Genomic DNA, 15,566 nt, shown 5'->3' with positions numbered 1-15,566 from the left:
TAGAGTTTTAGATGAATGGGACCATAAAGTACATACTCCTTTTTTTTTGGTCTAGTTTCTTTCACCATAGCATAGTCTTTTACCTCTTCTACCAATATTATTGTGCTCTAATTAGATACCATGTAGGAAACTGCAAGACCCATTAGGAGGCCATTGTAGTGGTCCAGGCGAGAAATGGAGGTTGGCACCAGGGTGGTTACCATTAAGATGATAGCTACCATCAATTAGAGATCTGCTTTGGAGATAGAGCTAATCAGATCAACTGGGGGTGGGGGTTAGGGAGAGCTCGGAATCCAGAATTACTCCTGAGGAGTCTAGCATGAGCATGAGTGTGGTGAAATGGAGGAGATTCGGTGAGGAGCAGAAACGTATGGCCTTTTCTGATTCATTCCTTCACTGGATGTCCACTGCTTTTTCAAAGCTATCATTATCATTGGTTGGTTTGAATCAGGATTTAATCTGCAGACAAAAACAGTATTTAAAGCACTTTAAGATATTTACGGGGTTGCTGGGTCTTCTCAGGAATGCTATTAAATACAGGCTAGCTGCCATTGTCAAATCGAAAATAATGAATTTCAGTTTTCTTCTCAGGGCTTTGTTGTATCATTTGGACGAGGCAGGGGGAGAGAAAGTATTACAGCCGCAAATCACATTTTCAAAAGCCAATTTTAAAGGTGAGGTTCACTCCACTCTTTCTGTGGCCTCCCAGAATGTTTTTGTGTTGGTTTTACCATTGAAAATACTCATGTTCTGCTAAGTCTAATGCTGTGGTGACAACTTCCTGCACGCACTGACTAACTGTGTGAATTTCATTGTAAAATAGGATAATCTGTCTTCCTTCTACAGGATTATTAACATGTCAGCTATTTTATTAAAACTTGGACTCCCTTTGGGGGTTTGGCCTTTGAAAAATTGGGTCAAGTGATCTCTTTGATTTTGGAATTTTAGAAATTACATGCCACCTGTATTATTAAGTTTATGGGTACTTTTGGGAAACCTGAGTTAGTTATGAACTAATACTGTATAATAGTAACAACAGAAACTGCACATTTATTATTTATTACTTGCTAAGTCCCTTTTATGCATTATCTTATTTAATCCCCACATCAATCGAATGAAATAAATACTGTTATCATCTCTATCATCTCCATTTTGCTGGGAAAGAACCTGGGCTGTAGAAGGGTTACTTTACTAGACCTAGGCTAGTCTCACAGTCAAGGTCGGAGCTGTGACTTGGACCCAGGCAGCTTGTCTGACTGCAGAGCTCATGCTCTTCATTAACAGATAATACTTGAGGTGGATCTTACAAGATAAATAGAAGTGAAATGGATAGTGGGGACTGGCATATTAGGCAGAAAGAATCTTGTGTCATTTCAGGGGACATAGGAACCTCATTGTCCTGGGGGGTGATGATGGGAAATAATGTTGATAGTGCTGGTAAGACCAGAAGGAGATGGGTCCTTAAAAAATACCTGTTTGGGTTATCCAGACCAGTTTTTTCATTGATAATTTAATGAGGTCTTTAAAAAGTCTTTTCAAAATCTTGACTAAGTGCAAGAGATCCCATTTCTATTTTCTCAGTTCCAAAGAGCTCAGGTGGGGAGCTTCTGAACTAGCTGATCTCAGAAGTGTTTTCTGATTTCAAACAACCTAGATTTTGCCAGCCAGGAGTAAATCCACTGCTCCCAACTTTTCTGCTCAGCTCTGGTTCCCTTTAGTGTTAAAAGAATAGGCTTGTTAGTTTTAAACTGAATAGTCTTTCCAGACTTGCCCACACTCTGACAGTGGTTGAAAGGCTAACAGTCAGCTAGCATACCACTGGAGTGCTACCTAACTCATTTGGTTCCTAAAAGGATGATGGTTGTAAAAAGGAGAGTCTGTGATAAGGTGGTTAAGCCTTTTTTGGAGGCTTTTTTTTTTTTTAATTTTTTTTTTTTATTGTCATGTTCGGAGGCTAACTTTTACTTCCTGCTTTGAAAAATGTATTGTGCTATGTAGTAGTAAGAATTGATTATAATGAGGAGATGGTGAATGCAAAATAAAAGGTGCTTTTTGGCTTTCATAATCAGTGTTATCCCTGAGTGTCAGTGAAACGGAACCAATACATGCCAGATCATTTTAATTTTTATTGTAGTAAATTTTTTTTTCATTAAAAAATGAATAGGTAGTTTGTGAATGTGGATTTCAAAAAGCACACACCCTCCATCTTGGTGTCCCAAGCCCTTCTTTCCTCCTCAGGCAACATTAATAGTTCTTTAATGACTCCCTTTATAAATGGAGTCTATGCGTATGTTAGCATATATGAATATATGTTATTTTTGTAGGATTTTGTTATGGAAATGATAATAAGTAAGAGCAGAGAGAATGTACCCATAACTCAGCTTCAGCATCTATTAATGCTTGCCTGTCATGGTTCATTCAGATGTAGAGCAACTAGCTTGTGTGCATGCATGAGCAAATAATCTAAATGTCTACTTTACACCTAAAAAGTAATAAACATGCAAATTAACAATAAAGTGTGACCCATATTAAGGAAAAAGATTAGTTAATTAGAAACTGAGTAGGTCCACATGTTGGATTTAACAAAGACTTCAAAGCAGCTATTATATTTAAAGAATTAAAAGAAAACGTATTCAAAGAAATAGCAGGAAATATGTGTGTCAACAGAGAATCGGAGTAGACAAATGGAAATGATAAAGGGTCAAGTGAAATTTCTAGAAGTGAAAACTATAATAACTGAAATAAGATTTCCCTAGATTAACTGAACCGATTAGAAATAGAAGAAGGAATCAGTGAACTTGAAGGTAAATCAAGAGAAATTTTCCAAGCCAAATAACAGAGGAGGGAGAAAGACTGGAAACAAATCAATAGAGCATTCTGTTCCAACATAGTTCTAACGCATGTATAATAGGAGTCCCAGATGGAGAGGAGGGAGAAAAAGGGACAAAACTTTTTTTTTTTAAGTAGGCTCCAAGCCCAGTGTGTGGCCCAGTGTGGGGCTTGAACTCACTACCCTGAGATTAAAACCTGAGCTGAGATCAAGAATCGGACGCTTAACCAGTTGAGTCACCCAGGCGCCCCAAGGGACAAAACATTTTTGAAGAAATTATTTAAATACCAAATTTGATGAAAATTATCTATAGAGATCCAAAAAGTTCAAATAACTTCAAATAGGATAAACAAAAAGAATACACCTAGAAAATTCATAGTCACACTATTGAGAGACACAGAAAAACATCTTATCACAAGTGGGCAACAATAATACGATTAATGGCTGATTTCTCATCAGAAACAATGGAAGCCAGAAGATGGTGGACTGATATATCCAAAGTGCTGAAACAAGCCATTAACTAAGAATTCTGTGTCCAGCAAAACTGTCCTTTAAAATGAAGATGAAGATTTTTCTTCTGGTTCTGGGCAAGTGGAGTAGACGTACATTTCCCTGTTCCTCCTGCTGAATACAGGAAAACTAAAACTAAAACTCTGGATACTACATATAAAAGATACATAAGAGAGGTGAAAACAAGGAAGAGTAGCTGCAGACCTTGGGACCTTAGGAATGAAATGATGGTGAGTTACATCGATTTTCTTTTTGACCCATATATCCCAGACTTAGAGCTGAAGAAGCTACCAACCTACAAGTGCCAACCAATATAGACAAAGTCCCAAGAAAAGCCTGCTTTCTTCAGCTAATGGAGCAAATCGAAAAGGGATAGTCTAGTCATACAGAAAACTTTTAGTCAGTAACCACTGTGCTTCATCCAAACACCACAGAAAAAGCTGTGTCCTCATCCAAGCCAGCAAAGGCCAAGCAGGGAGCCTAGATTTGCACCCTCATGAGGCTGTGTTTGAGATGCCATAACACCCCTGCCAGGGTGGTATCAGAGAAGGTAAAATACTGCGCCTGGCCTTTCACTGGGGTGTAGTGGAGACCATGTGGGGAGCCAGAGCCCTCACTTCGATGCAGTGGCAAGTAACAAGAGTCCCTCCTGAGGTGTCCATGAAAGCCGAGCAGGGAACCTGGATTTCTACTTCCACGTGGCAGTAAGAAGATGGCTCCTTCCCTTCCCCTGCCAGCGAGGGTCACAGAAAGCCAGCTAAAACAGGATAGTTAAATGAGATCCGAGTCTTTTGAAACATACTAAAAATGTATTCAGGTTTCAATTGAATAATCACTTATTCTACCAAAAACCAGGAAGTTACCAAACAAAATGAAAGGAACAATGGATGCTAAATAACACTGAGATGACAGAGATGTTAGAATTATCCACCCTGGATTTTAATGCAGCCATGATAAAGATTCTCCAGTGAGCAATTATGAACATGTTTGAAACAAATGAAAAAAAAGATGGAAGATTTCAGAAAAAAAATAGGAGATATATATGAGAACCAAATACAACTTTTAGAGCTGAAAAACAGCATAACCAAAATAAAAGCTTGGGGAATGGGCTCAAAAGTAGAATGGAAGGGACTGAACAACAACACCAAGTCAGTGAACTGGAAACTAGAACAAAGGAAACAATCCCATCTGAACAACAGACGAAAAAATAGAAAATGAATGAATGAATAGAACCTCAGGGACCCATGTGACCATAACAAAAGATCTTACATTTGTGTTCTGGGAGCCCTGGAGGAGGAGAGAAATAGGGTGGGGCTGACGGGATACTCAAAGGAGTAATGGCTGACCACCTCCCAGTTTTGGAGAAAGACTTAAACCTATAGCTTCGAGAGGATAAGTGAACCCGATACAGGACTGTCCCATTGAAATCCATACCAAGACATCATAATTAAACTTCTGAAAATAAAGGACAAGACCTTAAGAGAAGGCAGAGAAAAGAACACCTTAGCTATAGTGAAAAAACCAATATGAATGACAGCAGATTTCTCATCAGAGACCCCAGTGAAGGCCAGAGGAAATGACATGATATTTTTTAAGTGTTATCTCTCAATTTTGTAAAATTTTGTTTGATGGTTGAAGCAGAAATTATAACACTGTTTGATGTGTTTCTAAATGTATTTAGAGGAAGTATTTTCTACAATTACATTATAAACAGGGGAGCCTAAAGGGATATAAAAGGAGATAAGTTTTCTGTACTTCACTGGAACTGGTAAAATAACACCAGTAGACTCTGATGTTTTATTCATCACAGTTTTATATATATGTTTTTATATTATATATCTATATAAAATGTAGGCCCCTGACAAGGGCAGTGCAATTCCACCTCGGGCAAAGACATTGGAAAACCACTGCAACAGACTCCTCCCCCAGAAGATCAGCAAGAACAGCCAGCCAAGACCAAGTTTACTGATCAATGAGAACTGCAGAACTCCAGCACTAGGGGAATACAGCACAAAGAATTTATGGCTTTTTTCCCCATGATTCTTTAGTCTTTCAAAGTTAATTTTTTAAATTTTCTTTATTTTTTTCTTTTTCTATTTTTTTGAATTTTTCTTTTTCCCTTTTTCAACCAACATCTTATCAATTCCTTTTTTAAAAATCTTTTTTAATTTTCATTTTTAGAGTCATATTCTATCCCTACATTGTAGTTAACCTTATTTTTTGTATATATATAAGGTTTTCTCTCTTTAAAATTTTGGGATACAGTTTCTTCTAACAGACCAAAATATACCCTAAATCTCTAGTGTATGGCATTGTTCTACTCTCCTGCCTGATCACATTCTCTCCCCCCACTTTTTTTTTGATTTTTAAAATTACTCTTCTTTCTTTTTTCAACCAACTTCTTATCAATTCCTTTTATAAAATCTTTTATAATTTTCATCTTTAAAGTCATATGCCATCCCTTCATCATATTTACCCTTATTTTTGTACATATATAAGTTTTTCTTTCTTTAAAATTTTGGGAGGCACTTTCTTCTAACAGATCAAAATATGACCAAAATCTAGAGTGTGGCTCTGATCTATTCACCAGCCTGATCATATTCTTTTTTTTTTTCCCCTTTCCCTTTCTTTTCCCCCTGGTTTTGGGTCTCTTCTGATTTGTTTAGTGTATTTTTTTCTGGGGTCATTGCTACCCTTTTAGTATTATGTTCTCTCATTCACCTAGTCTCCTCTGGACAAAATGACAAGATGGAAAAAATCACATCAAAAAAAGAACAAGAGGCAGTACCGACTGCCAGGGAACTAATCAATATGGACATTAGTAAGATGTCAGAACTAGAGTTCAGAATGATGATTATAACAATACTAGCTGGGCTTGAAAAAAGCATGGAAGATACTAGAGAAACCCTTTCTGCAGAAATAAAAGAACTAAAATCTAACCAAGTCGAAATCAAAAAGGCTGTTAATGAGGTGTAATAAAAAATGGAGGCTTACGAACCAGGAGAGATCATGGACTCTGAAAAACAAACTGAGGTTTCTGGAGGGGAGGAGGGTGGGGGGATGGGTTAGCCTGGTAATGGGTATTGAGGAGGGCACATTCTGCATGGAGCACTGGGTGTTATGAACAAACAATGAATCATGGAACAGTACACCAAAACAAATTATGTAATATATGGTGATTAACATAACAATAAAAAAATAAAAAAAAAGAAGGAAGGCGAAAAAAAATGGAGGCTCTTACTGCTAGGATAAATGAGGCAGAAGAGAGAATTAGTGATATAGAAGACCAAATGATGGAGAATAAAGAAGCTGAGAAAAAGAGAGATAAACAACTACTGGATTACGAGGGCAGAATTCGAGAGCTAAGTGATACCATAAGATGAAACAATATTAGAATAATTGCAATCCCAGAAGAAGAAGAAAGAGAAGGGCAGAAGGTATATTGGAGCAAATTATAGTGGAGAACTTCCCTAATTTGGGGAAGGAAACAGGCATCAAAATCCAGGAGGCAAAGAGAACCTCCCCTCAAAATCAATAAAAATAGGTCAACATCTAATAGTAAAACTTACAAGTCTCAGAGACAAAGAGAAAATCCTAAAAGCAGCTTGGGATGAGATCTGTAACCTACAATGGCAGAAACATTAGATTGGCAGCAGACCTATCCACAGAGACCTAACAGGCTAGAAAGGACTGGCCTGATATATTTAGAGCACTAAACGAGAAAAAATATGCAGCCAAGAATACTATATCCAGGTAGGCTGTCATTGAAAATAGAAGGAGAGATAAAAAGCTTCCAGGACAAACGAAAACTAAAAGAATTTGCAAACACCAAACCAGCCCTACAAGAAATATTGAAAGGGGTCCTCTAAGCAAAGAGAGAGCCTAAAAGTAACATAGACCAGAAAGGAATAGAGACAATATACAGTAACAGTGACCTTACAGGCAAAACAATGGCACTAAATTCATATCTTTCAATAGTTACCCTGAATGTAAATGGGCTAAATGCCCCAATCAAAAGACATAGGTTATCAGACTGGTTAAAAAAAATGACCCATCGATATGCTGCCTGCAAGAGACTCATTTTAGACCCATAGAACCTCCAGATTGAAAGTGAGGGGGTGGAAAACCATTTACCATGCTAATGGACACCAAAAGAAAGCTGGAGTGACAATCCTTATATCAGACAAATTAGATTTTAAACCAAAGACTGTAATAAGAGATGAGGAAGGACACTATATCCTACTTAAAGGGTCTGTCCAACAAGAAGATCTAACAATTGTAAATATCTGTGCCCCTAATGTGGAAGCACCCAATTATATAAGCCAATTAATAACAAAATCAAAGAAACACATCAACAAAAATATAATAATGGGACTTTAACACCCCCTCACTGAAATGGACAGATCATCTAAACAAAAGATCAACAAGGAAATAAAGACTTTAAATGAAACACTGGACCAAATGGACTTCACAGATAAACTCAGAACATTCCATCCCAAAGCAACAGAATACATGTTCTTCTCTAGTGTCCATGGAACATTCTCGAGAATAGATCACATCCTGGGTCAGAAATCAGGTCTCAATAGGTACCAAAAGATTGGGATCATTCCCTGCATATTTTTGGACCACGATGCTTTGAAACTACAACCCAATCACAAGAGGAAAGTCAGAAAGAACTCAAATACATGGAGGCTAAAGAGCATCCTACTAAAGAATGAATGGGTCAGCCAGGACATTAAAGAGGAATTAAAAAAATTCGTGGAAACAAATGAAAATGAAAACACAACTGTTCAAAATCTTTGGGATGCACAAAGGTGGTTGTAAGAGGAAAGTATATAGCAATACAAGCCCTTCTCAAGAAGCAAGAAAGGTCTCAAATACACAACCTAACCCTACACCTAAAGGAGCTGGAGAAAAACAGCAAATAAAGCCTAAACCCAGCAGGAGAAGAGAAATAATCAAGATCAGAGCAGAAATCAATGAAATAGAAACCAAAAGAACCACAGAACAGATCAAGAAAAGTAGGAGCTTGTTCTTTGAAAGAATTAGTAAGATTGATAAACCCCTGGCCAGATTTATCAAAAAGAAAAGAGAAACGACCCAAATAAATAAAGTCATGAATGAAAGAGGAGAGATCACAACCAACACCAAAGAAATACAAAGAGTTATAAGAACATATTAGGAGCAACTATATGCCAGCAAATTCGACAATCTGGAAGAAATGAATGCATTCCTATAGACTTATATACACCAAAGCTGAATGAGGAAGAAATAGAAAACCTGAACAGACCCATAACCAGTAAGGAAATTGAAGCAGTAGTCAAAAATCTCCCAACAAACTAGAGCCCAGGGCCAGATGGCTTCCCAGGGGAATTCTACCAAACATTTAAAGAAGAATTAATACCTATTCTCCTGAAACTGTTCCAAAAAATGGAAATGGAAGGAAAACTTCCAAACTCATTTTGTGAGGCCAGCATTACCTTGATCCCCAAACCAGACAAAGACCCCATTAAAAGGAGAATTACAGACCAATATCCCTGATGAACATGGATGCAAAAATTCTCACCAAAATACTAGCTAATAGGATCCAACAGTGCATTACAAGGATTATTCACTATGACCAAGTGGGATTTATCCCTGGGCTGCAAGGTTGGTTCAACATCTGCAAATCAATCAACATGATACAGTACATTAATAAAAGAAAGAACAAGAACCATATGATCCTCTGAATAGATGCAGAAAAAGCATTTGACAAAGTACAGCATCTTTCTTGATTAAAACTCTTCAGGGTGTACGGATAGAGGGTACATACCTCAATATCATAAAAGCCATCTATGAAAAACCCACAGCAAATATCATTCTCAGTGGGGAGAAAGTGAGAGCTTTTCCCCTAAGGTCAGGAACATCGCAGGGATGTCCACTATCACCACTGCTATTCAACATAGTACTAGAAGTCCTAGCCATAGCAATCAAACAACAAAAAGAAATAAAAGGCATCCAAATTGGCAAAGAAGAAGTGAAACTCTCACTCTTTGCAGATGATATGATACTTCATGTGGAAAACCCAAAAAACTCCATCCCAAAACTGCTAGAACTCATACAGGAATTCAGTAAAGTGGCATGATATAAAATCAATGCACAGAAATCAGTTGCATTTCTATACACCACCACCAAGACAGAAGAGAGACAAATTAAGGACTCGATCCCATTTACAATTGCACCCAAAACCATAAGCTACCTAGGAATAAATCTAACCAAAGTGGCAAAGAATCTGTACTCAGAAAACTGTAGAATACTCATGAAAGAAATTGAGGAAGACACAAAGAAATGGAAAAATGTTCCATGCACATGGATTGGAAGAACAAATATTGTGAAAATGTCTGTGCTACCTAGAGCAATCTACACATTTAATGCAATCCCTATCAAAATACCATCCACTTTTTTCAAAGAAATGGAACAAATAATCCTAAAATTTGTATGGAACCAGAAAAGACCCCAAATAGCCAGAGGGATGTTGAAAAAGAAAACCAAAGCTGGGGGTATCACAATGCCGGACTTCAAGCTCTATTACAAAGCTGTTATCATCAAGACAGTATGGTACTGGCACAAAAACAGACACATAGATCAATGGAACAGAATAGAGAGCCCAGAAATGGACCCTCAACTCTATGGTCAACTAATCTTTGACAAAGCAGGAAGAATGTCCAATGGAAAAAAGACAGTCTCTTCAACAAATGGTGCTGGGAAATTGGACAGCCACATGCAGAAGAATGAAACTGGACCATTTTGTTACACCACACACAAAAATAGACTCAAAATGGATGAAAGACCTAAACGTGAGACAGGAATCCATCAAAATCCTAGAGGAGAACACAGGCAGCAACCTCTTCGACCTCAGCCACAGCAACTTCTTCCTAGACACATTGCCAAAGGCAAGGGAAGCAAGGGCAAAAATGAACTATTGGGACTTCATCAAGATAAAAAGCTTTTGCACAGCAAAGTCAACAAACCCAAAAGACAGCTGACAGAATGGGAGAAGATATTTGCAAATGACATTTCAGATAAAGGGCTAGTATCCAAAATCTATAAAGAACTTATCAAACTCAACGCCCAAAGAACAAATGATTCAATCAAGAAATGGGCAGAAGACATGAACAGACATTTCTGTAAAGAAGACATCCAAATGGCCAACAGAGACATGAAGAATTGTTCAACGTCACTTGACATCAGGGAAATCCAAATCAAAATCTCAATGAGATACCACCTCACACCAGTCAGAATGGCTAAAATTAACAAGTCGGGAAATGACAGATGTTGGCGAGGATGCGGAGAAAGGGGAACTCTCCTACACTGTTGGTGGGAATGCAAGCTGGTGCAGCCAGTGTTGAAAATAGTATGGAGGTTCCTCAAAAAGTTGAAAATAGAGCTACCCTACAACCTAGCAATTGCACTACTGGGTATTTACCCCAAAGATACAGGTGTAAGGATCCGAAGGGGTACATGCAGCCCAATGTTTATAGCAGCAATGTCCACAATAGCCAAACTATCAAAAGAACCTAGATGTCCATCAACAGATGAATAGATAAAGAAGATGTGGCATATATGTACGCAATGGAATATTATGCAGCCATCAAAAAGATATGAAATCTTGCCATTTGCAATGACTTGGATGGAACTAGAGGGTATTATGCTAAGTGAAATAAGTCAATCAGAGAATGACAAGTATTATTTGATCTTACTGATATGAGGAATTTGAGAAACAAGACAGAGTATCATAGGGGAAGGGAGTTAAAAATGAAACAGGATGAAATCAGAGAGGGAGACAAACTATAAGAGACTCTTAATCTCAGGAAACAAACTGATGGTTGCTGGAGTGGTGGGGGGTGGGAGGGATGGGGTGGCTGGGTGATGGACATTGGAGAGTGTATGTGCTATGGTGAGTGCTGTGAATTATGTAAGACTGATGAATCACAGACCTGTACCTCTGAACCAAATAATATATGTTAAAAAAAAAAAAAGAAGAAGAAGGTGGAAGGGAAAAATGAAGGGGGGGAAGTCGGAGGGGGAGACGAACCATGAGAGACTGTGGACTCTAAGAAACAAACTGAGGGTTTTAGAGGGGAGAGGGGTGAGGGGATGGATTATCCGGGTGATGGGTATTAAGGAGGGCACGTATTGCATGGAGCACTGGGTGTTATATGCAAACAATGAATCATGAAACACTACTTCAAAAACTAATGATGTAATGTATGGTGACTAACATAACATAATAAAATACAATTTTTAAAAAATGGCAGACTTAAGCCCCAACATATCAATAATTTCTTTAAAAGCACATGCTCTAAGTGTATCAATTAAAAGATAGATTGGCCATGTGGATTAAAAATAAAACCTAAGTATATACTCTCTACCAAAAACTCATTTCAGATACAATGATGTAAGTGGTTTGCAAACAATGATAGGAAAAGATATTATATAAACATTACTCAAAAGAAAGTAGGCATGGCTATATTAATATCATATAAGGCAGACTTTGAAGCAAAGGAATTTTTCAGAGTCAGGGAAGGACATTCTGTAATGATAAAATGGTTAATCCAACAAAAGGACATACTAATACTAAATATGCATGCACCAATGAATACAGCTGAGACATATGAAGCAAAAACTAATTTAACAAAGAATTCAAAGGAGAAATAGACCAATCCACAATTGTAGTTGGAAACTTTCACACCCCTTTGTCAACAATTGACAGTATAATTACATAGATGATCAGCAAGGATATAAGAGAACTCAGTGATACCATCAACGAAGAGGATCTAACCGACAAGAGCAGAATATCTCTTCAAGAACTTATGGAACATATACCAAAGACCATATCCTATACCATCAAATAAACCTCAGTACATTTTTAAATGTTGTAGTCATATAGAGTATGCTCTCCAACCACAATGGAGTCATACTAGAAATCAATAACAGAAATAAATTAGGAAAATCTCCAAACATTTGGAAACTAACAACACACTTCTAAATAATCCCTGGGTCACAGGGCAAGCCCCGAGGTAAATCAAACAGTGCATCAAACTGAATGAGAATGAAAACGTGGATGAGTGCGTTTTGTGAGGAGCGGTTCACGAGGCGCCCTCCTGTGCCCCAGGGCCAGACACTCGATCGAGGTAACCAACTCCCCACAGGGACACACTGTATAAGAAAAGCAGAGTAAATGCTTGATTCCATGTTATCTTCTAAGCAAAAATGATAGTGTAATATACTCCAACAGAACTGCCTTGTGTTTTCTTTAATGCGCCTCATTCTTTTTAACAGCTGCATAGTATTCCACACTGTGGAGTGAGTGTATCAGACAGCATGTTTAACAGTAGTGCTTTTTGACTCTTTGCTAAATGATGACATTTTGTCAGATTCTCAGTCCCTTTTGTTGCTTTCCTTGTCATCGTGTTGGGTATGCAAAGGAGGGAAAGGGTAGTGTCCCTCTTGACTACACAAAATGTCATTGTTAATGCTCCTATGAAATACATCCTGGCAGCTTTGAGCAGGCTGGCCACCCTCCTTCCTGCTGGCTTATTTTTCATTCCACAAGCCAGTCTTACTGATGAGGGTTCTGTGGGTTTTTCATTGTTGATGACTTTTATGCCTTCCTACATGTTTTAAATGAGGGTATATTTCCCTGCACTAACACTCAGAGCATTGCTTCTTTATCTCTTTTCCTGAGAACTTTAGCTGCATCTTGGCCTTTTGAGAGTATTGGGGCAGACATTTAGAAACTCGCATTTTTTTTTTTTTCTGTTCTTTGCAATCATCCAAGCATTAGAGACGTTCATATTTTGGTGTCTGGGAGTAGAGTGGCTATGGGTAGTAGTCCCTTTGGAGATAACATTCACGTGGGTCCTTGTCTGTTTCTGGATGGAGTCCCTGTGTTCAGTGTGGTTTTTTACTTAGATTCTTAATATAGGTGGTAGAGGTGCTGGAGCACCGAAGCCTCTGTTCTTGTGAGGTGTAATAGGCAGAAAGATGACGCATTCAGACACTAGTGTTCCTAAGTGGTTTTAACCTGCACTCACAAACTTGATTATGAGAGACAGTTTGAATCTTGATGTATTGATCCTTTCTTTGACAAACAGAAATGAGGACATTTCCCCTTTGTATTGGTGTCCTAGGGCTGCTGTAACAAGTCACCACAAACTTGGTGGTTGAAACAACAGACATTTATTCTCACAATCTGGAGTCCAGAAGGCTGATATCAAGGTTCTGGCAGGGCTGTCCTCCCTCCGGCATCTCTAGGGGAGATCCTTTCCTTGCCTTTTCTTAGCTTCTGGTAGATCCTGGGAATCCTCAGCTTGTAGTTGCATCATGCCAGTCTCTGCCTCCATCTTCACATGGCCTCCTCTCGGTGTCTCTATGTGTCCTGTCCTCCTCTGACAAGGACACCAGTCTTTGCACTTAGGGTTCACCATTATACTGTACAACCTCATCTTAACAAATTATGAAAATTACAAATCTGCAAAGTCCCTATGTCTAAATAAGTTCACATTCTGAGGCTCTAAGTGAATGTGAGTTTTGGGGGGATACTATTCAAACTGCTACACCCTCCTAGTAATTTTTCTGTGGGGTTTTTTTGTTAGTTTGTTTTGGTTGGTTGGTTTTGCAAAGTGGTAAGCATTTCAAACAGTTACAGCTAATCCTACCTCATGTTGTTTTCTGGCAAAAATAGTTTTATTTATAAGAATCGTCTGAGCAGTCACCTAAATCGAGGACAGTATTAATTGCTGTAGTTGTGTCAGTACATGGTGACTCTCATTAGTGTTGGGTCCCTTTGGTGAGTGTCGTATTTATTGACTGCAGGCTTAGTTCATCAGAGCTGGTGATGGAATGATTTTGTTCTCGCTCGTTCTTATTGGCAAATCAGCTCTTCCTTGTCCTTCGATGTAACCTGACAAAAGAATTTAATCTTGCAAGATATCAGATACTTCGGTCAGAATGTAAGCTGTCATTTGGTGCATTGTGACACAGCACGCAGAGAGCCGCCTGAAGGAAGCAGTGGTACGGCAAAAACTCCTCAGCAAGAAATTCCATGTAGGAGACATGGGCCATTATGTGGGGTAACTCCACAGATAGCAATGTGTTCCTTTCGGCTTCAGACTTCTCTAGGATAATAAACACACCCAGCAGATTCTGATGCAATGTCTGTCAGGTTCCAGACACGCCTGGGAAGAAGGCTGCACTGGCAGTCCTTATTTTCACAGGTAGTTTTTCTCATTTATAGTTTGCCCATTTCTAACTGCTAAAAGTTTATTAGCATGGCATTAAGCATTTAAAGCCATGGAAATACTGGGGCCCTGTTGTGAAATGAAGAATAGCCAAGGGCGTGGGCTGTGACCCTTTCTAAGTACCTGGAAGTGCTTAGAGAACGTGACCTTCTGCCCACATAGTTGACATTTGCAGGTCAGTATGTTAGCCAGGCTTGGAGAAAACATGGTTCTTTTAACTTCTGCCACTTATGTCTGAGCCCTTGACTCTAGGTAGTTGACAAGAAAAGGAAAACTAAGATAAGCGGCATTGTTCGACCTTGTCTCGTTTTCAGTAGACAAAAAACAGGCAGCTAGATGATTAATTGACTTTTTGCCTAACAAAGGAAAAGCAAAAAAAATGTAAGCCCCCAAACTTCCCATGTGTGGTTCTGGTTTGTAGGAGGTTATTGGTACTTCTCAGATGTTCTTTGCATGACTCATCTGATATGGAGGCCCTTAGGCTGGCAACTAAAGTTTTAGGATGTTCATTTCCAGTGCACTTTTATCCAAAGCCCTCCCTAGAAAAAATAGTCTTACCTCTTGGCTGGCTGATTCAGGCTTCAGTTTTCCTTACAGTGGTAGCCACTCTTGCTTCTTGCCCCTTGTAGGTATTGCCCAATTTCCTACATTCCTGATGTCTAAATAGAGAGCATCAAATGGACTGGAGCCAGGCTGCCTGGGTGTGAATCCTTATTCTGCCACTTGCTTATCTTACCTCAGAAGTTGGTATGGAGAGGGGCGCCCAGCTGGCTCAGTGGGTGGAGCATGGAACTCTTGATCTCGGGGTTGTGAGTTCCGGCCCCATGCTGGATGTAGGGATTATTTAAAAATAAAATCTTAAAAAAAAAAAAGTTATGGAGATTACATGGGTTAATATTTGCATCCATGCTTGGTTCATAGCAGCACTATATAAATCACTTTGA

At 38.7% G+C, this 15,566-nt stretch overlaps 1 protein-coding gene across 3 annotated transcripts in view; it reads left to right on the top strand.

Annotated features, from left to right (window-relative positions):
* The window catches only part of SUMF1 (sulfatase modifying factor 1), a 97,708-nt gene that overhangs the window by 69,848 nt on the left and 12,294 nt on the right, over positions 1-15,566 (top strand). The gene's annotated exons all lie outside the window — the stretch shown is intronic.

This window comes from Zalophus californianus, chromosome 1 (genome assembly GCF_009762305.2).
Source record: "Zalophus californianus isolate mZalCal1 chromosome 1, mZalCal1.pri.v2, whole genome shotgun sequence".
In the NCBI taxonomy this organism is placed as follows: domain Eukaryota; kingdom Metazoa; phylum Chordata; class Mammalia; order Carnivora; family Otariidae; genus Zalophus; species Zalophus californianus.
This window is presented reverse-complemented; position numbering and strand designations above follow the sequence as displayed.